Below are 25,354 nucleotides of genomic sequence, written 5' to 3' on the forward strand. Positions count from 1 at the left end.
AGCAGCCTTATTATTACAAAGATTAACTGCAGAGGGTAGAACGAGGCAATTAAATGGGCCACCCATGTAATTAATGCAGTAAATAAAACATCATTTCAATAGCATGCCTGTGCTCTATCATTTTTTATGTCCGTTTCCCTACTAAGGACTAAGCTGATAGTTCTTTAATAGCGTCTGCTTTTTTAATAACACTGCCGTTACAGCTGTGGCAATATTTTATTGGTCTATTTGAGTCAGAACAGAGAGCTGTTAAAGGTAAAAAAAAGGGGCTATAAATGATCTGCCATGTGTAATTATGAGCCGGCAGAGAATGAAATGTTCGCAAATGTGCAGTTGAGTAATCTGGTTCTGAAGTCACCTGTACAACAAACGATCAGTCCATTCTGGATCAGAGACCTTTTAAGTGTAAATGCTTACACTTACTGTATGCCCCCTTTCACAAGGAACACATTAATGAAGTTATACTCTGAGATTTGACAGGACTGGGCCGGTCCTCTCGAGTTATTGCGTACTTCCCAGTTGCTGCTTTTATTGTGATTTGAAAAAGATCTAAAAAATAATAATATAGTGTTGTAGGCTGAGGTCCTCCCCTTGCCACAATGACAGACTATTCAGGTGTGCCGGTCTGGGAGGCTTAATTGACTGATTGGCCAGCATGAGAATGGCCAAGTAGTCAATTATCCCCTGGGCCAGACCACACCCATTTTAAAGAACCTCTGCCACACATCTTGGGAGAGACTGGGAGTTTGAGTTTTGTTTTTTTGGGCGCATGTGCTGGCAGTTTTGTTTTGTGAGTTTATTTAAATAAACTATAAACTATTTAATTATTTCTGCCTCCAGGGTGCCAGCTCACAATAAGCAACATTTAATCAGCTCCTCCAAAAAACATTCAATTCTCATGAAATGCTTTCTTTCAAATCATTATATTTTATCATTACCATCATTATTATTACTTTCAAAGTTATACTTACCAATTTAGCACCTCTAGTGTTAACTTCCCCATAACCTGTCATCTGTTATGTTAACTTTTAAGTTTCTTTTCATAGGAAAACTAGAATTCAAATGGATTATCCCTTGTATTGATGTCTTTTACCTTTTATATGGGAGCTCAACTCAGATCATCAAAGGATATCATAAGTGATTGATTTGTTGTATGATTTATTAGATATTGTAAATTAGATCAAGGCCAAGTTATTGCATTATTAACACTGCCTCTGCACAATTTGCTTAATTAATACAATTAACCAGATTTTACTAAAGTTTGCCTATGGCTCCAATTCACTGAGCAACTAGTCATGCTACACTAATTAATCTTAAGGCTGAGCAATTAGTAATTTAATCAATTAGTCAATTAATAATGATAATAATAATAATATAGCAGGCATTAGAGATGATATAATAAAAAGTTCAGTTCTAGCTATGTAGTCTTTGTCCCTTGAGGTACTAATTATTTGCACCTTGGAAGTAGCTGCCTTTGACGAATAAGTTTAATGTAGATCCAGAAAGAAAGTTAATAACTAAAAATGTAATTTACGTAATCCAAAAACTAACTGATCTACCAAACAGTGCTGTAGCAAATGGCATAGTTTTTTATGTTTTTTAAGTTTTGGACGTTTCTTGTGATGTATTTAACCATAATTACTTTCCCATGAATTCCCCAGGACTCTTATAACGTTATTGGCATACTGCTGTTTATCTATTTGAGTTTATTTTGGAGAAGGATATTGTGGAGGGAACTACTAAAAAGTAGGATATTCTACAATTATATATACACCCTTATATGCTTTGCATTATCATTATTAAGAAGTATCCATAAAATGAAAAAATGTTTGGAAAGCTTCACAACCCACTAGCATTTATATTTCCTTCCTATGCTCTTTGGTTGGGAATGGGAAATAAGAATATTTTATCTAGAAGCTGACTATATGACCATTGACTTAAAGTCAGTTACTCTTACTTTTTGCTTTAGAAGGGTCACATGTGGGACAATTCTTGTGGTATTTATGGATTATAATATACTTTTGTTTCAGAGATATTCCAGTGCCAGTGGGAATCTAAAATCTCATCAAAGACTTCTTTCTGTCTCTTTAATAATTACTTCAGAAGAAAAGATTAGACAGCGTCTGGATACTCCTCTTCTGTTGAAAAGCTTATGAACTCTCGAGCACCGAGCAATGAATTTCCAATGTTTTGTTAGCTAAACAAAAGAGATGTTTATTTTAATGAGAAAAGCAAGCCCCAGTCGATCTCCACCTCCCTCCCCTTCACCCAGCCAGATGAAGACGTTATGATCATTTGTTTATGAATGATGTCGACAAATGTCCCCCAGTGGTGTCCAAATGGGGATATTATCTCTGTTAATTCAGTCGGGGGAACATGATCGCGTTCCCGGGATCCTATTCCATTTCCATTTGCTGGTTTTAGTGCGGTGCAAGAATGATGACAGTGTGTGTGTGCGTGTTCGTGTATGTGTGTGTGTGCAATCGTTGCCTCAGGCTCTGTTTTTGCTGGGTGACAATGTTCCTTTATTCTCCTCTCCCTCTCCTGTTTTGATTTCTACTTAAAGTTTTATGTCCCTGCCCCCCTCGAGGGTGCTATTACCTTGTATGCTAATAGAGCTATGCATATTCTATTAGTGCTGTCAGTGCAAGATAAGAGACACATTCAGTAAGGAGCACTTGGGGGGCAATAAACCCAGCAAGGGGTCCTGCTGTTCCTACATTATCAGTCATCTTCACATTTCAATGGAGCTTGCTTATGTACTTCCTCCAATACATGAGTCAGGATTGGGAAATTAAGCTCTGTTTACGGTAGAATAACCGGACGACTTCAAAGCCCAAGCCCCCACTATTAATTGCTTCACTCTTCTCCAAACTTGCTTTTTATTTCCCCCCCTCCTGATTTCCTTCAGGTGTAACTTTGACCAAGACACGGAGCCCAGCCTGTGACTTTCTGTCATGTAATTCTGTTATCAGTGCATTCTTCTGAACGGACTTATATTAAAGGATTACATGATTACAAGTTATATCCCTTTCAGGATTAGCAAAGCAACACTGAAACAGCTGTACAGTTTTTGACGTATACTTGTCTTTTCACAAAGTGCCATAAAGTTTTTCCTTTCAGCAACAAAATGGTTACTGTTTTTACATTTTACACAGTACAGAGAATATGAGAAAAGGGGTATTATCCTATTCAATAATAGACAGAAAGTATATATATATATATATATATTTACATAAACATATTTGTATATTTTTATTAAAAAACAAAGGTGGTATCAATCATAACTTTTTACTTTTTACCTTTGTTTTGTCAGATTTAGTTGCCCTTGAGTGGTGCAAACATGAAATGCCAATTAGATGATTCTGTATTGGAATACGGCTGCTGAAATTCCCTACTGGAGAGAACATAAAACTACACTTTATGGAAAATACTTTGGATGAGAACCCATTATATGAAGGATTTTGTGTGAAAATAATAGTTTGTTTGTACACGTGAAGATAAACAGCTCCTGACGTAACGCCCTGATATAGTTGTTTTTCAGGAGCATTTTCAAAATTCTTGCTTAAAGAGGTTGATATTACAACCTCTGTAAGTATATGTTTTTGTAAGTAGCGTCATAACATGTGGCTGAGGAATGTAAAAGCATGTGAAGTTTTAATTAAACAACTGTCCTCGTGCCAGGCTGACACCTACGACTGCTCTTCTGCTGCAGGAGGAAGAGGTTTTTTTTATGAAATGATAAATCACACTGTAAGATAATAAGACCCCCAAATTATGTTCCATAAAAAAGAAATCCCATTTTGTTTCTTACCTAAAACAGATGAACCTTTTATGGAAATGTGGAAACGATTAGTTTAAGGGTCGTCTTTTAGAGTAATTCCCAAATGAAACTAGCAGGCCCTATATTTATGAAGCCCGTTGCAAAGGGTCTTAATGAGGCAATTAAGCAAAGGGTCGACTGACTTTGATCTAAATGTGGTGATTTTTACAAAAACATCTCATAGTGATAGATACTCATAACTCAGAGGCCTTAATTGTGCTTAATTTGTTTGGAATAGGAATGTGCTTTCAATTAGAGACTGGATTCGGCCCTCATGTTTAAAGGAGGCTGTCAGGGAAAATTAAGAACCAGTTTGCTTTCGAAGTCACTGTTTTTTATCACAAGGAGAAGGAGAGCCTTAAACAGAAGGCAAAGGATAATTAGGCCCGAAACACAAGCCTAGGAGGAATTCCTCAACCCCCCCAAAAAGAAAAATGTACAGGGCACAGCCGGAAAATTAAAATTGTATGTTACACCCTAACATCAACAAGGCCATGCTCTGAAGCAAACATTACTGGCTTAACTGCCCATATTTGGCAACACTGAACAGTGTGTCGTATTTGTAAATCTGTGGAGTGTTGATGATTTCATTGGACTCACTGCGAGACCGATAAAACTGCCATGCGTGTCCTAACCCCTTTTGTGATGTTTGCTCCGGAGCCGAACACAGATGATCTTGTTTAAGGACTGTCATCGGATGCAGCTCTCTTCTGATAAACTATGAGACCACATGGACTATATCCACTGGCCTCCTGGAGATGTTTCATGACAGGCCGGGGAGGGAAAATCTAATTAAAAGACGCACAGATGGAACAGCTTCCTGCAGTTTGTTAAATTCACTGTAAAGGAAAACATTACTGCAGAGAATCTGTGCAGCTCTTAAAACAAGATCTGGACCTACTTTGTGTTTCTAGACAGTATGTTCTCGTTGTTCTAGGTATGCTTTTTGTAAGCTTCCTTATACCCACGATACCCAGTCTTTCAGTTTGAAGAGTAAGAGTCTTGAAGGCTTTCAAGATATGCAGTTGCCTTTCAACAGAAGTAATTCTTCACTGATAGGAGTTAATTCTCTTAATCATTGGACTGCTTCTAAAAAAAATGTATCAATTACTATTGTAATAATAATGAAACACGTTATACCTCCAGTCTAACTACATTTCCAATTATTCTAAAGACTTCAAGCATGTCCTTTTTTTCCTCAACTTGCATCTCAGGGAGTCACAGCTGATTTAGACCGAATAGTGTTTTCTTCATAAACAGGTGTACACGACCAGACAATTATGTTTGTGGAAATGAATTGCATTAATTTCTCCCTGCATCCATCATTTCTATTGAACACTTTTGAAACTGTGTGCCAGGGTGTCTGGGCCTCCTATACCACTTCCTGTGATGGCAGGCAGGACTCTGTTGATCTTATTGAGATGTTTGCACGTCCTGCTGTTTGGTAGATTTGCACACAGTATGCATTTAATGTCTGCTGCCACTGTATGCACAATTTCCTTTTGAAATAGATTCATGTCACTCTCCTAAGCATTATTGTTTGCATTATACCCAACTTTATTTGGTGCTACTTTGTGTTGCGGAGTTGAGCAAATTAAACTGTTATTATTGCAGTTGTATATAGTAATATCTTCGTAATTTCTGTCGTTTCCACGAGTTGTCATGCTTTTGACACCGACTTAAATGGGAAACTACATTACTTCAGACTTCCTAGGAAACAACATTCATTTGAACCAATCACTTGGTTGGCATATCAACTTATTAAATCGAATGGATCTCCCTAATAAAGATCTACGTATAACAATAATCAATACGATAACCAATATCGTTAAGATGCCGTGATTTAAAAGCCGTTTTGTTTTTGTGCATTACAATCGGCCTAGTCCAAATGGATTAAGGAAGCAGATCTATAATCAACTGAGGAAGACAAGTGGACCACACTGGAACTAAAAATGACCTTCTGTTATTACAATAATGAAAAGGAAACATGGTTCTCTACAATTGCACTAATCGCATAAGAATTTAAAATGTGAGCTGCCAAAATCATGGAAATAGCTATGCTTTGCTATAGCTTTGTTTGATGCACAAGACTATGAGACAAATGCTGTTATTTAACTGCATGAACAGAACACAGATTGAGAATATAAGTGTGCTCTGTTAAAATGCTGAGTTACCCTGACCTCTTTTAATTGCCCCTGCTGTGGGGGTCCTAGGAAATGAGAAGCAGTTCCAGACAAGAGCATGCTATGATCCGTGAGGTTGGATCAAGGAGGGATGGTTTGAGTTTTACCTTATCGTGCAGACCCCTGATAAAGGTACATTTTACCTCTCTTAACCTGTCTGCAGTATACCATTTCAAACAAAAAAAAAGTCTGGAGCACTTGAGATGTCATGGTAGATTTCTAAAGATGGTATTGTGATGGTTGAATCCCTCGTTTCCTCTCTAAATAAGAGTTTTGCGTTCCAGGCCCTTGGCAGCTGTGTGGAGTGCAATCAGCTTTGGCTACACACCACACGGCCACATTATTACTGCAGACTGGATACTGAAAGCCTTGTTTACATGGGACTGTCAGAGACTAGAGAAATAACTTGGAAAATGAAGCTATATTAATGAATTAACTAATTATTCGTATTAGTATTAATAATGACACCCTCTAAAATGTACCCACTAATATTCGGCATTACAGGACACACATAAAACTATGTTTTGATAGAGATTTTTTTCTTTTCTTTAAAAGGGTTCATGCAGTGAGAAACAAACTAACTTTAAAAATTACCATCTTCCCGAGAATAGCGCAGCCGGCCCTGAACTGCTAATGGCTTTTCGACAGTGATGTACATGCGCCCTGTAGCTGCCAGCTTTGTCAACAAGTTGCTGACAGATAACAGCATAATGGCAAGTGATGGATCAGACAGGGACCGGGAGTGCGGGGTTTTGAAGAGCGTGAATCAAAGAGACAGGCAGACGCTCTCCCAGTCTCTCTCCTGAGGTCTTCCACTTAATGCCCCATTAGAACTGACTCATCTTATCAGCCGGCTGTCACTCAGGACGCCTCCCGGGGGTTCCCATGCGGTTTGTAGATATGTATTGCTGGTGTACAATGTGCTGTGAGATGTAGAATAACTCCCTAGGTGTGAGTTTAAACAACTGGGACTCTTTTCCCCTGGAGTAAAAGGGAGGCTGTAGAGGAACGCTTTAAACTTTCATGGGGTTCAGAGATACTGGTCGTTGATTCAAATCCTCTTGTGAATTCCAACATAATCTGATAACAGTTCATACAAGGGATTGACTCCATTTGCAAAACTATTTGAATACACAAGAACGGAACATGTTTCCTGTTCTGATTGGCTGATTTATGCTACATAAAATAACAAGTTCATTTATACATCATGGATTTGAATACATAGGTAAAAATAAAAGCTTATTTTAATGGTAAACTATTGGTGTCTCCTGGAGGAAGTTTATAGCTCAACTCAATTTCCCTGCCACACTTTCTGTGCGCAGTGCATTGTGGGTGTTAAATGGAGGTTATTGGAAGTAGTCCAACTTAATCCAATGGATATGGTGGTCTGTTACAGGTGAGCCAAGCATTAAAGAGAGCTGCTGCACGGGGCAAACCTTCAAAGACTTTGGAAAGGCATAAAGTAGCATACAACAGTTTAGATATTTAGTGATTAAAGACAAACCTTCCACCAAAGAGTGTGCTTTACTTGATTTTGAGACTGTCCCAAAAAAAGCAAAATGTGTATTATTATTTCCCTTTGGATCGCAAGTACAATACTTAAGCAGTTTTCTCTTGTTGTTGTTGTTGCTGTTTTATTTCAGCAAATCTTGCCAGAAGACTTTAAATAGGTCAAATTGTGAAGTATGTGTAGACTTAATCCCTGCATTGGAGCAGCAGTTTAATGGTTTCCTTGTCACTCTCTCTGCGCTTTAAGAAAACCGTGTTCCTTTTAAGTTTATAGAATATTTTCCATGCACGCTTGCTACACTGAACACCATGCTCGTTACAGACTTTCTTTCATCCTCTTTGCAGTCTGCTGAAGGGAATTATAATGTATCCACTCTGCTTTTGGCATTAAAACATGATTTGAGTCCCAAAAGTGAGGACAAATTGTTCACTTCCCTTATTCATATTAAGTACAGTATAGTTATAAAAAAAAGACATGTAAGACTAGTTGTTGTTTGTGAAATTGCTTAAAGATTTAAAGATATTCGAGAACATTTGACCCCTTCTTCTGGTGAAACCGCGAAAGAAAAAACAGCTGCTTGCATTTTTCAGTCACTAAATAGGGATCTAAGAGTCACCCATAAGCCACATACAAAAGGTCCTCTTTAGAGCATTAGTGTTTGGTTTACCTGTCAGGAGTCCTCAGCCAGTCTGTGTCTAATCTCTCTTGTGTCAGGTGTAATACTTTTATCGAAGCCTTTGTGCTTTTGCATCATAAGTGTTACTTTGCATCGTGAAGTGTTACTTTTTAAATTTGAATATTTCAAGTCTCTGCAAGCACATGAGCACCATTTATTTTCATTGTTTCCATATGTAAGTAATACCAGCATCCTGGGGGACTGTTCTATTTGATTTTTTCTTTTCCTCAAGGAATGATCATGTAGCAAATTAGAGTATTATATTCAATCGACGGGTTGTTTCCAAAAGTAAAAGGTTCAGATATTGCATGTCCATTATATAATTTGTGTGAGCATGTGTGGTAGGATTTGCTTTCATTCATATACAGCAAAGTATATTTTTAAAACTATAATTGATTTGAATTTGAAAGTTTCTATTACAAGTGGTGCTGCTGGTCTGTAACTGAAATTCTACAAGGAAGAATTATATATCTATCCTATATAAACATACATTACATTAAAATTATATTATTTTTCTCTTCTATAAAAGGACATTGCTATGCATACCTGTAGTATAAGAAGAACTGACGAATAGTATATTTTACAGCCCCATTTAAAATCAACAGATACAAATCACAGGCAGTGTTTGTTTTTATAGATTACATACGCAAAAAAGAGAAATCTATATAGATGTAAAAGCTGTAGATAAAGGGAAAATAATAAGACCCAAAAATCTCTGGATGCCTGAAGCACAGCCAACCCGTATTAGACGACAGCAGCCAGAAAATGCAACAACAAAGGTGAGAAAAAGTGATCAAGAAAACAACTCATGTGAAAGAGAGACGAAATTTATCTCAGATGTAAATCAATAACTGTAACAGGAGAAAAAATAGAGGCAATGCATTTTCATTCTTATGGGACAGTTCTGCCCAACTGAGCATGACCTGCTCTGAAGAGAACTGCGGTTCTCAACATCCAAACAATATGAATATTGAACGAGGTCCCTGAGTAATTTTCCTTTTTAGAATGCCGAGGGTGAAGGAGCTGGGTTTGACATTCGCAGACAATAAATGGCCCCTGACATCTCTTATAGGTGAAAGTCGTTTTAGAAATTTTTAATGGCCCAGTATAAATCTTTTAAATTATAAATCAATAAATAGTTAATACAATAATAGGAATCTTTATAAATATTTAAGCAAGTAGGTATATAGTGTGGTGGTGCTCTGTGAAGGGGAGAGCCAGAGGTTGTGTCAAACACCACTAAACCGCAGCTGTGCCGCAATTCTCATTGCTCCTGGAGTCTGGGCTCTAACTCTTCACCATTAACACTGATAACATTTTCAATATTGAAAGGCGAGACACGCCATTCTCTTAATCCATCGCTTTGGCCAGATTTTGCTGAACTAGAATTTCTTCTCTTGAATTTCCAACTTTGGTATTTGTGCAAACGTGTTTTTCAACGCTTTTTAACAACAAACTCCTAGGACCGGTGTAAAAAGTACATCAACTAACGTGCTAATGGTATAATTAATTACTTTAGGAGTGTTGTGCACATGCTTGTGTAGGACCCCACCAGATTTCAGTTCAGCCGAGACTTTAAATCCAGTACAGTTTACATCATAAATATATTCCACTTTGTAATTCATCCCAGATCTGAATTGTTCTTGTTGCTGGTTGCATTTTCTCCGTTCAAAACGTCTGCTCCAATCAGTAAATCAATACTTGTCTTGAATTGGTTTCAATGATGCCTAAACTACTTACAATATATTTAATATTGAAATAGTTTTTTCATTATATATTACTTTTAAACCCTTCTGCTGGGGAAGGATGCAAGAATCATTTTGTGGGGAGTAATTTTCTCCAAAACGATGGCGAAGCTTCTACATTTTGTTGACGAGCAGTTTGGTTTTCTGTTCATTGTCTCGACTAATGTTGAAATCAAACCATTTTAATTACACACAAAACAACTATTGATGTTATTAACATACACTGAGGGTAACAGAATTTAATCATGAAAGCTATAGCTCCTAGGTGCTTTGTGCAGAAGCTGTGACTCCTGTAGAGTTTCTAGTTCTTGTTTTCTATAAAATACCTGATTTCTAATGCCTTGACATTTTCACACTGCTCTTGTTTTTTTATCCCGTGTCTGCCAGATTCCTGCGTTGTCTTTTCCATTTGGAATTAATTTAGCAGAACATTACAGCAGTGTGATCAGCAAGTGAATATCTCTTTCATCAGCCACGCTGGAAATGACACTGAGGGTGACAGTTCAATTTGCCAATAACGGATGGTTGCTATCAGAGCGTGCTGAGTTGTTGATTTTTATTTTGCCTGCCAGAGATATTATGAGTTCACAAGGACCTCCAAACCGCAGTCATCTCATCTGATACATAGGGGATAAATCTTTACTCGTTTATTTGCCCCTGTCAGGAATCTACTTATCAAGCAAATTATCCGCATTCCCCTTTTCCCCATAAAATAATTATTGATCTATATCCTTTATTTTTCCAGACATGTTGTTCGTAGGACTGATATCCCATCTGAATTATTTCTCTTTCTCCCTCTCTCTCTCTCTCTCCATCACAGTTATTAGATCCATCAAACGCTAATGATGCCTCCATTTTTTTTTTTTCCTCTCGTTGCTGTCATTCTTCCTCCACATCTCGTTCAAGGAGACACTTTGCTTTTCTCTGTCCACCCCGAAGGAACAGCCTGAGCTATTCATTACCCTCCTGTCCCCGCATCTTATAACGAGGTGCATGATATAATGAATTTAATTAGATTTAATGTAGTTAGGAACCCTTTTTATAGCGGGAGATAGCCTCGAACATTTGTTACGCAGGTGGAAGCAATTAAGCAGGATGTTAGACAGCTTTGTCATGTTCTGGGAAGACACCCTTGGAGTCGGCGCAGTTAAACTGTGGCCTTGTGCATAAATTATCTGGCTATGAATGTGGAGGGTGATCTCTGCAAAAATTCAGATTGTTTTTACCTATTTGTAACAATTAATACAATCTCCATTTGGCCAGAAGCATTGCTTTAATCAAATGAGTTATATAGCAGTATGCAATGACTACGTTCTATGTCGCTGGTCATAAGTCAATTATCCCTGGCTGCTGTAATATTTTAAATTTCTGAAACTAAACTTTCTCCAGAGCAATGCTATTACAAACTGAAATTAATATCTGCAGATATCTTGTTTTTGTTACATTTTGCATCTTAAATCGTACCATACAGACTGCTGATTAGCAAAATAAGTGCTAGCCGTAGTCATCTGACTTTGGTGAATTATCCTAACCCACTAGCTGAGGCCCCTCCATCCATATTTTTTATTATGTGTGCGTGGCATCAAAGCTTGAGGCGTATCAATAAGAGCCGCAGAGAATTCCTCAACCTATTTCACCTGCTCCCTTGGGCTCTCTTGAGTTTCAGGGACTTTTATAGTTTCGGTGACCTCCGAGGGGGTTGCATTTTCTCTGTCATGTCAGTCAGTCTTTATCTAATTTTGGTAATTTTATATTCTGCCGCAAAAGTAAAAAGAAAAGAAATGCATTTCAAAGGACTTGCTATCTGCCTGGTTGTTTGCCGCCTATTATATTTCATAAAAAAGTATGGACTTCGAAGTCCACAGCTGGCAGGCTGCACTGAGGAGTGCTGGGATTACGTCTAAAGTGACTGGATGTTTACGCAATTGTTTTGCTAATTTCTTTCATGTTTTCTCGCATCATGCAGGTTTCTCGTCACAGAACTGGGCAGAATCAACCTGCGGGGTGTCTTGGATTTCGTTTTCTCAGACTAGCATTTGGAATAGAGTTGTCTTTGCTCCATCTCCTGTTTTGATGTTTTCTTGTATCTGTGGCTTCTTACATGACAGTTGTATGAGGACGATAAAGTGCAGTGAGAAATGCTTGTGCAAACATTTCAGTCGGCAGTGCCATACAAGGGCACTGTTCAGTGCACCTTAGAGTAGGTTAGCTGACGTTGGACGAATAATTGCTTTTAACCCAATAAAATGTGTCGTATAGGCATTATTTGCCTCTTGACTACTATGTGACAGTGTGTGTATCCAATCTAGATCTAACGTTACATTGCGGGGGATTTTATTATTGAAGACTTGAAGAGCAATGATTGCAGTGATAACTTTTTCTTCATATGATTGTCACTTAATAAGTTTGTGATTTTGTTCTAAAATTGTATGGCAAAATTTACTTTGGATAAAAAAACCAAAATCTGACGTTTTCTCAGCAACGTAGCTCTCACAGTCCAAGAATGATCAATACAACTTGGTACCTGTAAAAATTATATTGTATATCCCTTTTTTTTATACAAAATGAAAAGTAAACACTGAGCTAGCTGGATGTCTTTGGTTGTGCATGTGCAGGAAATGAAGACATGTCTGTACGCCCTGCAGTGGAGGCAGAGTAATAGGGGGCAGCGCATTACACTTTGGGTAAGCAGTCATGTTCACTTTCAGTAGGATCAGTTCTGCCTCTTTCTGCCTTAAAACAGGGTGCTTCTTCACACTTAAATCATGTTATCCCTAGTGGGCATCACGATGAATGTAGTGATTCATAAAATACTGCTTATTACTAGAGGAAATCCCACACATATTTATGATCCAGGGGAACCTGACTCTCAACCCATTGTGTAGAAAATTCAGGACAGTTTCTTGAGGCGAGCTCAAAACATTGTAGTTTCTGCAGCCTGTTATCAAAGTGGAAGTAAAAACCAGTACAATGTCGTTTACTATACATAGTCTGGGATGTTGTCTGACATTTAATGAAATCTGTCACAACAACAAACATTTAGTTTAGACTTCACATGAATGAGCCTGGTGTCTCCCCAAACTCAACAGCCATTATTCTAACAGGATGATTCTGTCAGTAAGCAAACCAGACTAACCAAAAATATGCCGTTGAATGTGACATGTGTATGTGTGATTTCACCACTAGCCTGTAAATCTTGAAACAGTTTTCTGCTGGTGTTGTGCTCATTTCTTGTTATACTGTGTAAATCATATCCAGTGCTGCTCGGGGGCGTCACGTTATACATCATTTGGCATTACAGCGCAAACCCCGGTGAAACCTATTTAATACACAGTACTGTATGTAAATACAATGCAAGAACAGTGATTGGCTCAAACTGTTGTACCTTAAGAAGGTCATTTCTGGGATCTCCCTAGGGAGGCTTGTGTTTCAGATAGATTTTGTTAATAGTTTCTTCTCTGTGTTAATAAGAGGCTGTTACAGAAAATCCTCAGCTACATGGGGTTGATTGATCCAATCCTGAACTTGAGAAACTTTCCAAAGTCTAAGACAAAGGTCATATCAACTAGCGTGTAACAGATATGCATATATGGAATTTGCCGTAACCACACGTTTGGCAGGTAGCCTACACCACTCAAGTGTGTAAGTCAGCAGATTGACTATTTGGCATGTGTTTTAACATGAGTATAAAGCCCACATAGTATCAAGGTGCATGTAGCATTACTAACACAATGAATTCATCTCAAAATGTTTTTCATAAACGGAATGAGATTACAAATGAACAGAGCGGAACACGTGGCTTCAATTCTAGGAAAGAGCACAAGGCGAATATAGCAAAAAAGCAGCACTACAAAAACATACAAAAGTGTGTCATGAATCGATTGAGTGCTGTTGCTCCCTTGATTATACTTGATGTTATTATTGAAACCCTCAAGAACTCGTTGATAAAAAATCTCTGAAAACAATATGCGATTTGCAATTATCCAGTAAGAATTTTCTTTGGGGATGTCTTTCAGAATTTGATTTTATTTTCCCCCCAGAAAAATAAATGTATAAACTCGGTAGGACAGCCAAATGACCACAAGCTTTTCAGAGGCCTTCTGAGAAGTGATGGGAGGTATCAAATTTGAATGAAGCCAAGCAGGTTTGGTACGTGTCAAGGTAATGGAAGACAGAACTGAACTATACTTAGCCACTTTCCTCATTATCAGCCCGCTGTGTGTAAAACACAAGCTCAGCACTGCGATTTGGCAATTTGCAGGCAAAGCCCTGTATTAATGGAGGGGGGGAAAGAAATCTCCCCTTTTCAGCAGATTTGAGCAGATATTTTCCTGTCTCCGGCACATCAAAACGCACAAGCGCATATCCTGACAGACAGACATGTAAATCTTTAAGCAGAGAAGAGAAAGTGATTCAGAAATAAAGCAGTAGTTAAAGTTTAAAGAGCAAGTAATGGAAATATAATGCACAGAAAATACAAAAGAGAACCAAAATGTGTTTTATTACAGGGGAAAAACTCTAAATAATAAATAAGATGTGCATGTTTTACAGCCTGTTTCTTATGCGTGAATATTAAAACATGCGAAAATGTGGAATATGTATTTGCCTGTGACAAAATAAAACTAGTTGTACGCAAGGAGGAATACTTTATTAAGCCGAGTATGCACAAAGCAGATAAAAACAACTGCATCTTAATGCACTGAAGCTTGTTGGAAGATAAGTGTTTCTATTAGTAAACGGATTACTGGACAAAACGAAATTGACATGTTTGCTTGCTAAGATGTTTTTTCTTATTTTCTTAGTTCTTTTTAGTCTTTAAAATCAAATGTATTTTTAAAGGGTTTTACCCAATGTCCCATGGTACGTTGTTACCTAAAAATGTATTTGTTTCTCAGTATAGAGATGGAAATTGCGTAAATATCTATTTATTTATTTTTTGGGGGGAGGGGGTGTTAGCTTTGTCATACATTGTTTGAATCTAAGTCCATTCCTTAATTGTATAAAGGGAAGGCAGATATCATCACTATATTTAGAAGGTATGAATGGTTATAGAGAATGATCATTTCTATGTATTACCAGGTTCATAATTCACTTTTCTTGTTTCATCCTGTAATTATGACAGCTCCCAATCCTGACCAGGTCTGATATATTTGTGATTCTAATGTTCCATTCTATATTTCTTAAAGAGTCATTAATTTGGTCCAGGTTAACCATTCAAATGTTTGTTTATGTGTATAGTACTCTAAGACAAATACTTATTTTACTGAAATAACTATATGGATTTAGTTTCTTGCTCCTGGGGAGTGAAAACCTGGGATCTGTGACTATGCAGGAATCTATTTTTTCATTTTTAGCACAAAACTGGCTCGCATTGAATATATGTGACTTGGTACAACCCTGTCTCAAACATTTTTTGTTTATTTATGTGAGGACTTTGACAAATGAGGTCAGAGGTCCTGTCAAGCTTTCCCTCACTACATATTTTTTCCCACAGCACACAAACAAGTCCTATACAAGCCCCTTCAATTTGTGAAGGTATAGACCGGTTTTCTACATTTCTGCAAGGATAGGCCCAATACACACTAGGGGGAGCTAGTAAATAATAATAAGTGCCCCCAGGTGCACAAACTGCTTTGAGGAAGAGCAAGTCAACCCAGCTGTACTTTGGCTTTGTCACATGTAGCAGAAAACGCACTATAAATGGTCTCTGTGAATCTGAGCTTAATAAAATGAAATTAGAAGTGTCAAAATGAATGCAAAGTCTAAGACAACTCATTTGAACTCGGATAAAATTATTTTGCGGGTCAAGAAGGGAAGATTCGTCCCCAGCTACCGAGATCAAATTATCCGTATTCGTTCCCAGACTGCTGTGTGTTTAGTGAGGCATTCTGGTGCCCTACTTTAAAGTTGTTGGAGGAATAAGGAAAATATCCGCCACGTAGACAAGAATGTACTATTAGAAAACTATTGATGCAACACAGCGTATTTATCCATTTTATGTTTCCTGCAGGATAAGAGTAGCTGAATTCTGCTAGCTGTGCACACTTAAAGATTGAAAGGATCGTAGCTGGCAATAAATGAGTGAGCTGTGCGAAGTCATTCAATTAAATTTCTTTACCATTTCCTTAATAGTAATTTTATGCTGCTACTTCATTTTTTTTTTTCCTGTAGTAAAGGTTCTCAATCATTAGCACAACCTTTAGATTGAGTTCTTAAAATTCTGTAATTGTTTTGGAGTCAACGAGATATTAAAAAATGTAAACATTAAAAATATAAACCGTAATTTTACTGTTCATATGTTTTAATAGTATTTGATAATCACTGTATCTTGCACTCCTTCTGTTTGAGAATAATAGTTCTCAAAACACACACAAATCTTCTTAAGCAATCACTTAATCTGGCTATTATATGCTAATTAGTTTGGAAGATAAACTAATAAACTAATAAAGAATTGTTATTGCTTTATTTCACTGGAAAGGTGTGTGTTTTTTCTTCCCACATTTTTGGAAAAGGTAGACTTTTATAAATATTGTTACTGATTTGCAGGTACATTCTTATTTTGATCTCATTTCACATTTTCAGTGATCGGTTATACGTGTTATTCATGCATTTTGCCTTGCTGACTACCCCACTGTGCTGCCTGCCAGAGACATGGTTAAAAAACCCATTTCCCCCAGCTGATATCTGCCAGTTTGCACGAATGCACTGCCAGGCCACTGGATATTGTCCCTACAGTTTCTCTTTTCAACCTGTTCCATCGGGAGAAAATAAGTCACCAAGTTTATTTATGTAGGCCATGTTATTTTATGACAGACACTTAACAAACATACACACAGATGGAATGAGATGTATTTTGACCACATTAAAAATAAAAGGAACGATACAAATGTTAAAGAAATAAATACAGTTTGCACCCTTGCCCTGTCCACTTCCCCTCCTCAGTCAATAAAATGAATGTGGTTGAAGAGCTCGGAGCAGAGAAAGTTTTGTGTTCCTGTTGTACTGTAGGCTACTGTGGTAGGAACAGCAAGTCTGTCTGTACGAACCACTGACCATTGGAGCAATCAGCTCTCGGTTAGGTTTCAGACACAAGTCATTAACTTAAATGTTTCTTCTGAGAGAGGTAAAAATGCTTCTGGCTTTCCAGGAGCAAAAGTTTAAAAAAACACCCAAATTCCTGGTGATTGTTTTTATTCCTTTCTAGTCTGCAAAGGAAAAGCCCAATAAAGGAGCCATTTTGTGGTTGACATTATTTTATATAAAATAAGATTAAAAGAAAGCAAGTCCAAGTGCCGTGGATTAAATGCGTGTCTCCTAATTTTGTCAAGTTCCTCCAAGGTTCATTTTCTAACCAAGGTTTAAATAAAGACTTCTGTTAAATGTTTAGTTGTTTGGAATTCACAAATGACAGGACAACATCAGTCTTGTTGTAGATTAAAGTACTTCTCTTTGGTTGACTTGAAAAACGCAATGCTCATGACCAGCTAATGATTTTGTAAACAGGGAAGCAGGATGGGAAAATTGAGTGAATCGATCAACGGAGACAGGGGTATTCCGATGTCTCGTAGGCGGCACGGTTTGAGCAAAAACTGTTTTCATTTAAATCTGAAAATGGCCTTAATATTCCGAGATGCACATGCTAATTAGAGGGTGACCTAAAGCAGCAGATAAGCATGTGTTTCTGATTTGAGAGGGAAGGTGTGCCTCAGGTGGAAATGACAGCATTTCATTTTGCAAGAGTGAAAAGTTAGCGTGTCGGGGGGGCAGCGAGGCCTGTGAAACCCATCGCACAATTAACTGCTGTTTAGGAACCTCATGGAGAACCAGACCTCATCCAAATGAAGCTATTAACTTGTGTTGTGTACTAAAAGATGGTTAACACATTACCAAATACATGCTGAAAATCCATTGAAAGGAATCTGTGGTTTATGTGATTTTGAAGCTCAGTAAAGTTATTAACAGCATCGGAGCCGAAGGGGAATCTTTTGTTTTCAAGGTGTATTGCAGCAGATGTGACGTTTTTTTTGTTTGTTCTGTTTGTCCGTTTTATATTTTTGTTTTATTCTTTCCGTTCCTCGGATTCCCCTTTGTGAAATTTACATAATCATCATCAGACCTTCCTCCTGGCCTTATTTTCACTGGAACGCTCCCGCTCTTGGTGGCGTTCTCGCTTTTACACTTTACTGCATTGCGAGTTATCAGGTTCGCTGGAGTGTGAAGGATCTTGAGCAATTCCAAACAAAAGCAAATAATCGGCCAACATCAAAGCCTGAGCCGGGCCCCTCCCACCGGCCCCAACAACTGCCCACTGTAGGAGTCCTGTCACTGGGTAGAATTGTTTATTTTTACCCTGACTGCTGCTTTCCTGCTCTGGTCAGCTGGGTCACTACATGTTTTGTTCTTAGTTCTGAAGAAAAGAGAAAAAAAAAACTGGAAGGGTTGATTTAGAGCCAGTTGGTGAAATACTCCCCCCCCAAACTGATCTGTATTTCCTTTTTGGAAAAGTGGGGGCAGTTTTGGAAAGGTCTTTAATTGCACATCTTGCTGTTGCTGGGCATTCTGCTTTGAATGAAGACGCAATACTTTTATCTACCTTTTCAAGGAAACAAAACAGGGAAATTACATTTTCTTTAATATCTAAATGAAAACAAAGAGATGCGTAAAGCATATATTTCCAAAGATTTTTCCAAAGATGTTTTTGATTTGCAATTGGCAAAAATGATATCTTAACCGTTTAAAACTTAGAAACCTTTTTTTTCTTCTAATTTTCAAGTTACCTTCTCTTAACGCGTCTGTGTTCTGCTGTCTTGTTTCTTCAGTGTTGACTTTGTTCACAAATGTTTTTTTATCCTTTTTATTGGATAAAGGTAGCAGAATCAAGTTGATAGCTAAAGCACACTGTTAAAGAATTATGCAGAGACACTGATCAATTAAGTTAAATGTGTTTTATATTAGTTTGACCTTTGATTGATGCTGTTTAAAGAAGCTCCATCCTTTATCCTATACTTGTATACAACTGTGCAGATTCTGCTGCTGCATATGTTGATCATGTTATCCCTAAAGACCTGAAACGTGGCCGCCAAGCATCATTTACGTCACGAGGGTCTCTTACGTTCCGTACGCAAAAAACACTGTGACTTTGATTAAACCACTGAAGTGCCTGTTCAAAACAAATGCGCAGAGTGGCCCGTTCGCAGATTGTTTAGCTTTCAACAACTAATTACAGCGCTGATCATCATTAGAGCACCGAGCATCATGACACATTATGATAATGAATATGGTAATGAGCAATTAGCTGCTGAGAAGAAAAATGATCTGCTAATATAGTTTCCCTGTGAAAGTTGCCTGTGGAGCAGTCAGCTTGAAGTTCGAATCATGTCAATGGAAGCGACGGGGTTGAGGGTTTATTTGTGTCGTCTGTTAATTCTCTCAAACATCACACCTGCCTGGGTATTGAGGTTGAATATTCATGAGCTGGCAGCATTCCCTCTGTAAAATGCTCTGAGTTTGACGTGCAATTTGATGTACGCTTTGTAAATGTGTACATGTTTATAATATGCTGTTGGTAGGCCTTAAAGTAGTCACAGAAAACTGTGGTATTATGCAATGACAAGGAAAAAAACACATAAAACAGAGCTTACTAATTTTTCAGAGAGCATTTTTCAGTCCCAGTATAGATTTATTGTGTTATAAATAAAGGGGCTGCTGAAGCTTTCTACAGTCCAGGATCTATGAAGTCTTGGGAGACCGCTCACAGGTGTAGGTCCTGACCAGCAAAAACAACAATTAATAATCCACGCAGCCCAGGAACAGTAAAAAAATAATGGATGAGAATTGATTTTGCAAGTTGTAAATACTTCAGACAGCCAGATGAATTACTAAGACTGAGCAGTCTGTTTGGGCTTTTATGAGCATTTGTTGCCCCATTTCTGGTACATGTGAAATACTTACAGCGTATTGTTCTCTGTAATCCGTCTGTTTTGGGGTGTCTGATTTCAAGGCAGCCCCACATTTCCTTTGACTCAGCTTCTTAAAATTGGCTGCCGTATACTGTTTCTTATGACAAATCAATCTGAGGATCATTTGGAAATTTGCTAGACCACAGTGATAGATAGCTTTCCTCTGAGGTCTGTGGGACAATAAAACACGCATGTTGCAATATCGACAGAGCATGTGTCAGCCGGTCAGAAACTCCATATTATTGTTGAGCCACAAAGGATGCGACTGTTGCCCTCAACAGAACCGTCATTTCCAGCGGCCAGATTGATTTCTTTCGTTCTGCCATAAAAACAGTTGGTCAATAAAATCTTTACTGACGAATATATTTAAGTAGATATACTTGTTTTTGAAGACAGGCTTTAAATCAATTGATAAACGTTTGGGTTCATTTCTAACCTCTTGTTTATTTTGGCAAAATCTCGTTTGCTTGGAAGTTATGTTTTTATTTTCTTTGTTATTTATATATATTGTACAGATTAGTGCAGAGAATCTGTATGTGAATAACTTTCTTTGTATCAGTTTATGAATAATTTGGTTGATTTTACATTTTAATTTAAAATCCAAAGAAGCAAAGGTATAGCCAACTTTTAATACAGTCTCCATGTCTTCCCAACTATCTGTCCATCTTGCTAACAGTATCCACACAGATAATGGTAAATGTCATGCGTGTTGTTTGACTTGGCAGCTGTACATCCTGTAGGTCTGCAGAGAATCTATTACCCTGTAGCAATACAGTAAGCTAGGATTTACTTTGAAATCCATAACATATATCAAAGGAATTTGAAAATGTTTTCATAGAATTCTATACAGGAAAAAATGCTTAAACTGGATACATACGAGTGAAAGGACAACATGCTTATTTAATGGCACTTCATGTGTCCACATTTTACACCATTAACGTATACAAAAATAATTTAAAATATGTATTTGTTTGCTAATGAAAACTATTTGCAGTCTAGCTTAATGCCAGACTTTGAAATATTTTAATGTGTTTCGCCATTTCTTTTACAAATGCCCAGTTTTTTAGCAGCTATGTTTCATAATTGAAATTCTTGTAATGGATTAGAAACCTTGTTTATTTAGGCCCAAAGTACCCTCTCTTTCTTCTTTAAATTCAATTCATTACTTTTGAGTGGCATTAAAAATGAATATCAGTACAGTTACAGAGTTGTAATTTAAGTCAACACGGAGTAAATCATTTTTGTGGCCGTAATTAAAAATTCCCACCGCTGTAAAATGTTCACAATATTATGTTCATACGTAGAGCCCTTGAGATAAATCCATGTTGTCAGCCACGATTCACTACGGCACATTAAATTCTCTCAGATCAATTAAACTCCCCAGCTCAGTTTACAAACCACCAGTCTTAATGTTTCCCTGTGATTTTCCTTGCAGGGGACACTCATACAGAGAACTAGGCCACTGTATGAATTTATTGTGCTGGTGCCAAATGAACAGCAGAATAGGAAATGCATGAATTAGTAATTTTCAACCTTAACATTGTGGGCTGTTAAAGTGAGTGATGTTGAACTAACTGAGGCTTTTACCATTTAAGACCATACATCCACATGACCAAACAAAATGTGTGGCTGGTTTTTAATTTGTACTATTTAACACTTAGCTCGTTTTGATTAAAGCAAAATGCTAATAATTTTTTTATGTTTTTATGTTTCTTTGTAAATGACGAGGCCTTGGAATTTTCATGTGGCAAAAAAGGTATAACATATTTAATAAAACATATAAAACTGAAACAAAGAGGATGTATTTTCATAGTCTTAACTGTTCTGAGCTCTGCTTTCCACATACTTGGTAAACAAATCCTACATTCCTTTGGTGCACTGGCTGGCCAACGCAATTAAGGGCGGTCAGAGGAAGGTGATGTCAATCCTCCGCGCTGTGGAAGTGGAAACAGGTGTGCCGTGTCCCGTGCTAAAGGTGTCTGTGATTACGGGACTCTGCTGCTTGTCACAGTGTATTGAATGCGTCTGTTGGCTCACTCAGGACCCGATTGCTCCCTCAGTCGTGTCCTCCAGGGCCTCGCTTCGTCCTGTTTTATAGGCACCTTTAAATAATGGACGGCTTAAGACCTGGAATACTGTTCAGTTGGCTCCATTAGGTAAATCGTTAATTCAATTAAGTGATTCTATCCAGCAGATGGATTGAAAATCAAGAGGTTCTCCTTAAGTCCTGGTTTTACAAGTGTAACATGAATACCGAACGAGTATGCATTTTAATTACCTTCTCTGTTTCATACATTTCAGGTGTTTCAGATAGTATTTATTTACATATACCAATGACTTAGATACCAGACATATCTTATTGTTTAAAGTAAGTAGTGATGAGTGGAAGTAAAATAATATATTCTAGCTGCTGAAGGTCTCTTGATCATTATTGTTAATTAATATTCTCAGTTATATTCCTACCAACCATTTTAATAACATTTAAACTCACCTGTCACCCTATCAGAAACTTTGAAATGTCTCTTAGCGTTTGCAATGAATAGTTCTTGAATAAATGACATTGTAAAAGCAGGAAGGACCTCCCAAGGGAGCTACTGCACTAGAGCGATATTGTGCCCTCTGTATTAGTATCGGTTGTTTCAGCTGCAAGATAAATAAACTTAAAAACTTAGCTAACCATGTCTGGTCCCAGTGTATTGGTCCGTACTGGTGTTAATCCTGCAGTCTGGGGTCGCAAACCCCCATAACATTATCAGAACAATTCCTTAGAGATTCATAATGTTATGAATTTTTGAAGACACCAGTTAAATCAATAATGTTTTCATTTTGTGTTTAATGTTGGAACATTTTTGAATATATGTAATTTGAGTACAGAAATGGAAGATAACGTCTGACACTTTATGGTTTCAACTTTCCCTTTGTTTTTTTAAATATTATAATAAATGATTTGATGTCTGAATATTCTGATATGTTTGCTAACTATGTGTAATTACTTCTCTTTATATACATATATCAAGTTTCAGCCAGACTGTTCTTTGGCTGGGCTTTGCATTTTTGTGGGCCGCTTTATCCTAATCATTACTTGGGGGGGGAAAGAAACACAGTACTTTTAGTGTTGTAATGACAAAATGCTAAGATCCTCTATTTTTACCGAGCTTTACTTTCACAGGCTATTGCACCTTAATTTATTCTTAATTTAATTTTAATAACAATAACTTGGTAATTTCACGTTTCATTTACTTTAATTTTTCAAAGTAAAGTAAATTGTACTGTTTTGTACCCCATATTGTATAGGTATTATACAGTATCTGTCAGTGTATTAACTGCTGGACTGTGCTAAATTAATTGTTTTGGAAAAACTCCCTTGGGAACATAAAGGGTTAAGATCGTTTGTTTTGTTAGAGGAAGTAAATTAAATTTATGACACTGATGTGACATCTGTGTCTGTGATTTCACACATTTTATGTAAAATTTACCGTTGCGGTATTGAATGACATTGAGGCGGGGGTAACCAGAGCTGCAAAGAACAAAGCGCTCTGAGAGCCATGTGCATGCGTTCTCTCTCTAGTCCGGCCCCCCCCTTCCCCGTGTTTTATGGCTTTTCCCGATGCATACATGTGTGATCAGAGCACGACTCTTAATATTATTAAGTTTAAATAACTGATATGGTGTTACAAGAACCTGGCGGTAATGGAAAAAGCATATGAGACTCAAGTCTTCGTCTTCATTCGTGGAGAGCTGAGGGAAGGGTTCCCTGCAACAAGGAAACTAAACTGATGATTAGTTTGTATGGTCCATGGCACAGATTCTCCTTGCTTTGTAGGGTGGAGACGATACTTTTCATGTCAATCTGGGGGCTAGAACAGAAAGTATGAAGTCTTACTTACTTTTGCCTTAGTAGTGATGAAGGATTTAAATCTGTGCTATCAATTAGAATGGACGCATTATGCTTATTCTGAAGTTGTTTTGCCTGTTTGTTTCCCCTAACTCAAAAGACAACAGTAAAATAGGTTTTCTGCGGTGCCTTTAGAGTACAGATGTAGGAATACTACCTGACATAAATATCCGAGGGGAGGGTTTTAAGTTATGTCCCCGTGTCTCTCAGTCCCCGATTGTAACCACTAGGCTGCACTGCCATTCTTCACTGTGGTTTGCACTCAAAGCGGTGGTTTCATTACATCACTGAGGTATTTGTGAAATTCCCACAGCCGTGCAACATAAACCTTCCCGGCTGAAAAAGGCCCAACAAACGTTGTTTTGGGGAGGAGGGGGAAGAAGGAACTGGGAGTTGGAGCCCACATTAACCGAATCCTTGCTGGATGTCTTCTAGTTATGTTCTAGAAGGTCTCTGATGGCTTCACTTGCCTTCTTCACTACCAGGAAGAGTGAAATTCCCCTGCTCCACCTTGGCAAATCCAGGTCTATGGTGGAGTGTAAAAATACAGGCTTAACCACATGCCCTCGGACACAGTAAACTAAAGCTGTGCCAAATAATAAAATTGTGCAATGAAACGAAAACGTTCTCTTTCTTGATATGCACTCAGATATGCCGTAAAGTGTACCAGAAAGTGAACATGGCAGTTTTCCCCATGTGAGAGGATGGCTGTATCCTACACCAAGCGACAGTGTGCCGTGTTGACCAGGTGCCAGGGAGTGCTGGGCCCTGTGAATTCACTTTCTCTGCCCTCAGCCTGATAACTTCCCAGGGACCCCAGAGCCTTCACTGGCTCCTCCGCAGCAAATGAGCTGCTGTTAGTCCACATCCAAAGCACTAAATGTGCAATAAAAATTGTGTACGCCATATGTGCAGTGTGGGTAATGCCCCATATAGTTTAATGGTACTTTGGGCCGAGTCATATATTTTAAAAGTTTTTTTTCTGGTTGTTTTTGATTGGACAATTTTAGTTCTTTTTTGTTTCGGAAAACTTATTTTATGACAAATTTACTTTCATGGTCTCCTATAAAACATAGATTATCTCTTATTTCAAGACAGTTTGATGTTTTTTTTGCTTAATAATTAGGATCAAGATCATATTTTTCATTGAGCGAGATATAAATCAGTTTGGTCTGTAGAATTGTTTTTGTTAGTTTTGTTTCTTCAATAGTTGCTCTTTTGCTTTTTTTTTTTTTCTAGTTTCCCCAACAGCGTGTAGATCTTATCTGCAGGTGTCTGGTAATTTATAACTTCAGATGACCTACAATATCTTTCTTCCTGTGTTCGTGTCTATTTTGTGTGGGCACTGGCACATACTCTGGCATTCGATTTTAAGTGTGCATACACAACACCTTTAATAGTTATACAATGAACTGTTTATTCATAGCAGCATCCAGACAGTGTGAATCACTTCCTTCCGGAATTTTGAATACACATGACATCACATTAGCAAGTCTCTTCAATTCCGGGAACACATCTTAAGGCTAACGAAGGATTGGCACAGCCCCTTTAAGGCTCAATCGT

At 37.7% G+C, this 25,354-nt stretch overlaps 1 long non-coding RNA gene across 1 annotated transcript in view; it reads left to right on the top strand.

Moving 5' to 3' along the window:
• LOC136713675 (uncharacterized) overlaps window positions 1–25,354 on the top strand; it is a 67,599-nt gene that overhangs the window by 22,156 nt on the left and 20,089 nt on the right. The window lies entirely within an intron of this gene.

This window comes from Amia ocellicauda, chromosome 18 (genome assembly GCF_036373705.1).
Source record: "Amia ocellicauda isolate fAmiCal2 chromosome 18, fAmiCal2.hap1, whole genome shotgun sequence".
Classification (NCBI taxonomy): Eukaryota; Metazoa; Chordata; class Actinopteri; order Amiiformes; family Amiidae; genus Amia; species Amia ocellicauda.